Below are 6,251 nucleotides of genomic sequence, written 5' to 3' on the forward strand. Positions count from 1 at the left end.
GCGACCATTCTCGCCTGACACTGGACACTGCGTCTTGGCTCGAGTAGTGCCTGTATCCCTGGGGCGAAGCGATGCCAGCCAGCAGAAGGCCGTACCTGCTGGCATGAGGCAGGAGCAATAGACACAGAGGAGGTGTATAGAGGGAGGGTGTGCATGTGTGTGTTTGTGCGTCTGTTTTTCTGTGCGTTTGTGTGTGTGCGTGCGTTTGTGAGTGTTTATGTCTGTCTGGTTGTTTGTGCATTTGTTTGATTGTGTGCCTGTGTGTGTGTGTGTTCGCGTGTGTGTGTGTCTGTTTGTTCGTTTGTGTGTATGCATATATGTGTGTGTGTGTGTGTGTATTTGTGTGTGTAGCATGCATGCGTTTGTGTGTGCGTGTGTGTTTGATGGTCTGTGCGTTTGTGTGTGTGCATGGTTGCTTGCGTGTGTGTGTGTTTGATGGTTTTGTGCGTTTGTGTGTGTATGCTTGCGTGTGTGTGAGTATGCGTTCTTGCGTGTGTGTGCGTGTGTGAGTGTGTGCTTGCGTCCATGTGTGTGTGTGTGTGTGTGTGTGTGTGTGTATGACAGGTTATGAGCAACGGGCTCCAATTGGCATGACCTCCCAGGGTGAGATGCATTAGAGAGACAGCCGCGCCGGGGCTGTCGGACTCCTGTGCGAACCCCGGGAGGCCGGGGATGGAGAGTGTAGACACTGCCTCTCGTCTGTTCCCATGACTTCACCACAGGAGAAAGAGACCATGGCTACTGCTGGTGTTGTTGTTGTGACGCCTCCTTTGTCACAAAGCTAAAGCTGAAACTTGTCTCAGTGCAAGAGAAAAAAAATTACAAAAAGAAATCATCACAAAAGGACAATGACGTCCACGCCGTGCGACAAGTAACATCAAGAAGAAGAAGAAGAAGAAGAAGAAGAAGAAGAAGAAGAAGAGGCAGAAGAAGAAGAAGAGGCAGAAGAAGAGAAGAAGAAGAAGAAGAAGAAGAAGAAGAAGAAGAAGAAGAGGCAGAAGAAGAAGAAGAAGAAGAAGAAGAAGAAGAGGGACAGTTTTGCTGTTATTTGCATTGCTTGTGTTCTGTTAACTATTGCACAAGCCTATTGCGTCAGCAATTATAGTTTGTATGTACTATACTTTTTCCCCACTATATTAAATCTCTTTCGCTCCCTCTGATTCTCTCCCTCTATCGCTCCCTCTCTCTTTCTCTGGATCTAGAACTTTCTCTTCAGGGCCGGGGGGCTGATGAAGGTAATTACACAGGTCGAAAAGCGGGAAATGAGTGCGACCCCTTTCTGTGCCCTCAGGTGCACCGAGATCTGGGCTCATGAATCAGACTTGACTCAGGGATCCTACTGTAACCTGCAGTCCGGACACAATGCCATTGACCACGCCAACCACCACAACGGACATTTTGTGTTACGACATTACATAAACAGTTTTGCATTGCAGGTTTTCTCCTCACAATTATCCCTTTTTGGTCGTCTGCGTGATATCATCAAACAAGGGTCTGGTAATCCTTTCAATCAGTCTGTGCCTTCTCCATTTTAGCATGCATGATGTTTTTTTTAGTTTTGCATGCATCCATCAGATATCGGCTGGCGTTACGGCGGTCCTCACAGTGGTGGTGTCACGGTGGTCCCTGGTCTTGCTAAACAGCAGCACAATGGCATTAGCAGGAAAAGAGGAGTGAACCTGAGACCTAATTAAGGAGAAGTGCTCCTAGCTCTGTCTTGCCCGTGCAGCAGCTCCACAGCTCCAGAAATAGCTCTACTTCAACACCACTGTCCGTCATTCGGGCTGTCACCACCAGCCAGAGACCACAGTAAGTATGATCCAGGGCTAATGAAGGAGGACTATATCGGGTCGGAGGGGGGATGGCGGAGAGCACAGCTCGGCTACGTCCGTGCTTCCCCCACCCCAGCACCACCGTCTCCAGCGCCATCATCAGTGTCATTACCCCTGAACCGTTACTCCTTTGTCTTCTTCTTCGTCTTCTTCTTCTTTAGCTGAGTCTTTTAGCAAAGCTTTTTTCGTAGCATAATAGAGAGGTGGAGTTGGTTTTGGGTCCCATCTGGCTCCATCAAGTGTTCCTTATCAACCCCAGAGAGAGAGAGAGAGAGAGGGTTGGGTGTGGGGGTGTGGGGGTGTGGGGGTGTGGGGCATTCCCAAAGGGGTTTGGGGTATCACACTCTGTTGCATAATTTAGGCAATTAAGAAGACATAATGAGTTTACCCTCGTAACTTTGTTTCAAGAAAGATAAACTGTAACAGAAACCACGGCTATTTTACTATTGAGTCATTCAAGCAACGTTCAGTGAACTCTAATCGTCTACCCGGGGATCGAATCCAGTACCTTTTGACTCACTAGTCTATAGCCACTACTCTACCATGCCCATTACAAATTGGTGATCAGGTGTTCCGTTTCCCAGTTGAAGGAAATGTTTTCCTTAACATGAGATATTTCAAGCAGGGTTGTGTGATGTATTAATAATACAATGATTCATTTGGGATAATGCATTTCATGTTAGACCACAAATGTCTGGGGAAATTCGCTGTTCAACATTCATACCTACAAATCATATTATATTACTGTATAGCTATTTGATGATCATAAATATATCAGTCTCATAGAAATAATTGAAGTCAGGGGGTGAAAAATCCATAATGATCAACAGATAACGGTTTGAAAATCAGCCCAGCATTCCCTTGAGCAACAATGAGCCTAGCAACCATATCTTACTCAGCAATATGGTTATAAAAGATAATATTTCACCCAAGCTTCCATTTTCCTTCATTTATTCATTATTTACCCTCTGTGAGTAAATCCTGAACAAAATGAAAGCCCTACTACTAAACACAACTAAACCACACAAAGTGACTTTGAGACATGTGTGTGAAGCTGTAGTCATAAGAGGCGTGTAAATGAACCTATGAACTTCCAGCGATGCTCCACCTGATATACCTGATAAGATATCCTCGGAAAAAACAGCATGATCCTCATCTTGAGCTATTGGGATACACAAGGTTATACGTTTGATTCAACCGAACTGAACACCGATCGTGAGTGTGTGTGTTTGTGTGTTCGCACACACGCATCTTCCTAAATTACCAAGGATCCGTAACCTTTCACCCCCCTCATCGTAGCGCTTTGTCAGAGGATGCTTTTGTTTCCAAAAACACACCAATACCTACGTTACCTACGGTACCTAAGTACTGACACATCCAAGCTTAACCCCACGCTGAATAAACCAAGTTACACCATCACCAACAAAACAGCATTCTTCATCAGCCAGCTGTTCAGGTGATCATTAAGACCCTCCGTCACTCATCCTGTTCCCCTGACCCCCACTGTGTGTGTGTGTGTGTGTGTGTGTGTGTGTGTGTGTGTGTGTGTGTGTGTGTGTGTGTGTGTGTGTGTGTGTGTGTTGTGTGTGTGCGTGCGTGCGTGAGTGCGTGGTGCGTGCGTGCGTGCGTGAGTGAGTGCGTGGTTGAGTGCTGTGCGTGCGTGCGTGCGTGCGTGCGTGCGTGCGTGCGTGCGTGTGTGTGTGTGTGTGTGTTTGTGTATATGCGTGTGTGTGTGTGTGTGTGTGTGTTTGTGTGTATGCGTGTGTGTGTGTGTGTGTGTGTTTGTGTGTGCTTATGCATGTGTGTGTGAGTGTGTGTGTGTGCGTGTGTGTTGTGCGTATATGTGCTTTTATTCATGTGTGTATGGGTGTGCTTGTATGCATGTGTGTACACTTGTGTATGACTGCATGTGTGTGTGTGCTGTGCATGCATTCTGATACCAAGCCCCCCTATAAGAGCACACACAATAACAACAACAACAACATACACTATCCAAACCCTCCCTCTTGTGGGGTCACCAAGTGGAGCGATGGCTAACAGTGTAGCTCTTGACCCCTGTACAGGCGCCCGAGCTCAGTACAGCCACCGGCCTGCTACGCTAATCCCACATCTGCCTCTCTCAGAGGGGGGGGGGGGGCTGACCTCATCGCTCAAACCTAAATTATTTAGCAAGACACTGTGCCCAAAGAGCTCTCCGTCTCTCACCCACACACACACACACACACACACACACACACACACACACACACACACACACACACACATTTCATTGAACATTTTACATGAATGCCTTTGCCTTTTGTATGGACAGGATGGTAAACATAGAGAGGATTGTTGAAAAGAGATACGGATTGAATGGAGTAATGGTTCAAACCCAGGATGCTCCAACGGGTATTGCCCATGCGGATTGCCCATTGCGGCAAGTTGAGCCATAATACACCATAAATATATATACGCTGCATGACCAGTATGTTGTCTATAATAATACATACAACAATTCTTTCCCACTCTTGGTACATCCAATTAGAGGCTCAGTGATTACATTTGAGGTCAGTAGACATTGAACCCCTCCATTGATCGTAGAGGGTCTGCTGTGGCTGTCTGGTTCGGCTCTCGGGGGCCAAAAGGCCCCCTAGCTCAATCGTTTGTTTGTGTGTCACGTGATTAATTGAGTCTTCTTGAATAATTGGCCCTTGTCCAGGGAAATAATACGCCTTGATCTCTCATCTCAGTTCACTGTTGTCATGGTGAGTTACTACCTCAGGAACAACCTCATCCATTGATTAACCAAGAATTGGTTGAATATAAATGTTTCAATATATCTATGAAATGTCTGCGCATCATTTTGGAGAAAAATGTACGATAAAACAGGAATGTGTGGCCATGTACATTATAAACACACACACACACACACACACACACACACACACACACACACACACACACACACACACACACACACACACACACACACACACACACACACACACACACACACACACACACACACACACACACACACACACACAAATATATTTGCACACATACAGACACACACAGCTGTAACAAAAATGAAAATAAACAGATTCTTACTCTTACAATCTGGGCTTTAATGATTCAATAATTTAATTGACTTTGCATTATCGATTAAAATAAAAAAACACCAGCCATACATCTAAGCTGAGCATAGGAAGACTTCTACAGAGGTCAAAGTTTTACCAGTCATCCCTTTAAGAGAAATACTTGTTTAATCACAAGATTCTGTGCTGAAATCAAACAAAAATTAATTTAATCAATGACACCCCGTGACAATAATAACATTTCTTTTGTCTCTCGTCAACGATTTTCTATCAACTGTGTCGGTATATAAAAGGATAGATATTTCTAACAATGTTTGATCTGAAAGTAAGACATGTAAGTGCTGAAATGAAAGGGTATGTCAGGGTTTCAGGTGGGTAACTTCACTGTCAAACTAGAACCGTTTTAAAAGTAAATAAATAAATAAGGAAGTATTAAACAAAGAGTTTAGATGACCCAGCATAGAAGCTGATGATATTTTTACAGTTTTTTAACACGATTTATATTTATATTTTTGGAATTGATAGATAGGTTTTACACATCAGAACAAGGGGGGCCTTCCCAGAAGGCAGTGTTTAGGTATGGGGGTCAGAAAGCTATTTATTCAGGTTGAATGTTCATGTATTGAGCTGCATACTAAAAATTAAAAAAAAGAAAAAAAAAGCAACATATCCTTGAAAGCATATCATTGAGATAAGCAATCCCTTTAAAATATAAAATATATATAATAAGGGGAAAATATGAAAGGGTTTTGTCATTATAGCCTGCTGAATGACTTGAAATGGTTTCCATTATCTTTACTTTTTATAACTTTTTTATGCGTTTTGGGACAACAAGTAGACAAAGTTGTTGTTACCCAGGGAGGTGGAAATATTGAAATTCTTTAAGATATGACACAAATAAGGCTCAGTGCATTTTCTGAAACAGCATTTGTGTAATTATCAGTGAATTGCAGCTGTTTAGAATCATGAAAAAAACTAAATGCTACTGACTATGCTGAGGACTAAATGAAGAGAGTCCTGGCATAGTTCATAGTAAACAGAATAAAACGTTCACATTTATTTTGAACTGCTTTCCATTTTCCACTAATTATAATTTAAATCCAAAATAAGTGTATGTTAAGGAAACCTGTTGAATTTGCAACTCTAAAAATGGCTATTTGCATTTCAAAGTCATGCAAAATGAAAATAAATATTGTCAGTCCAGTTATAAAATTAGATATTCTTGTGTAATATAAGTGCACAAAATATTCTTCTTTGTGTGCAAACATCAAATACTGTTCAACGAGAAAGCCTATTGTTGTTGAGTTGTTACTTTTCAGTTGACAATTAGTAAACGGCA

This window comes from Gadus chalcogrammus, chromosome 18, assembly GCF_026213295.1.
Source record: "Gadus chalcogrammus isolate NIFS_2021 chromosome 18, NIFS_Gcha_1.0, whole genome shotgun sequence".
Lineage (NCBI taxonomy): Eukaryota > Metazoa > Chordata > Actinopteri > Gadiformes > Gadidae > Gadus > Gadus chalcogrammus.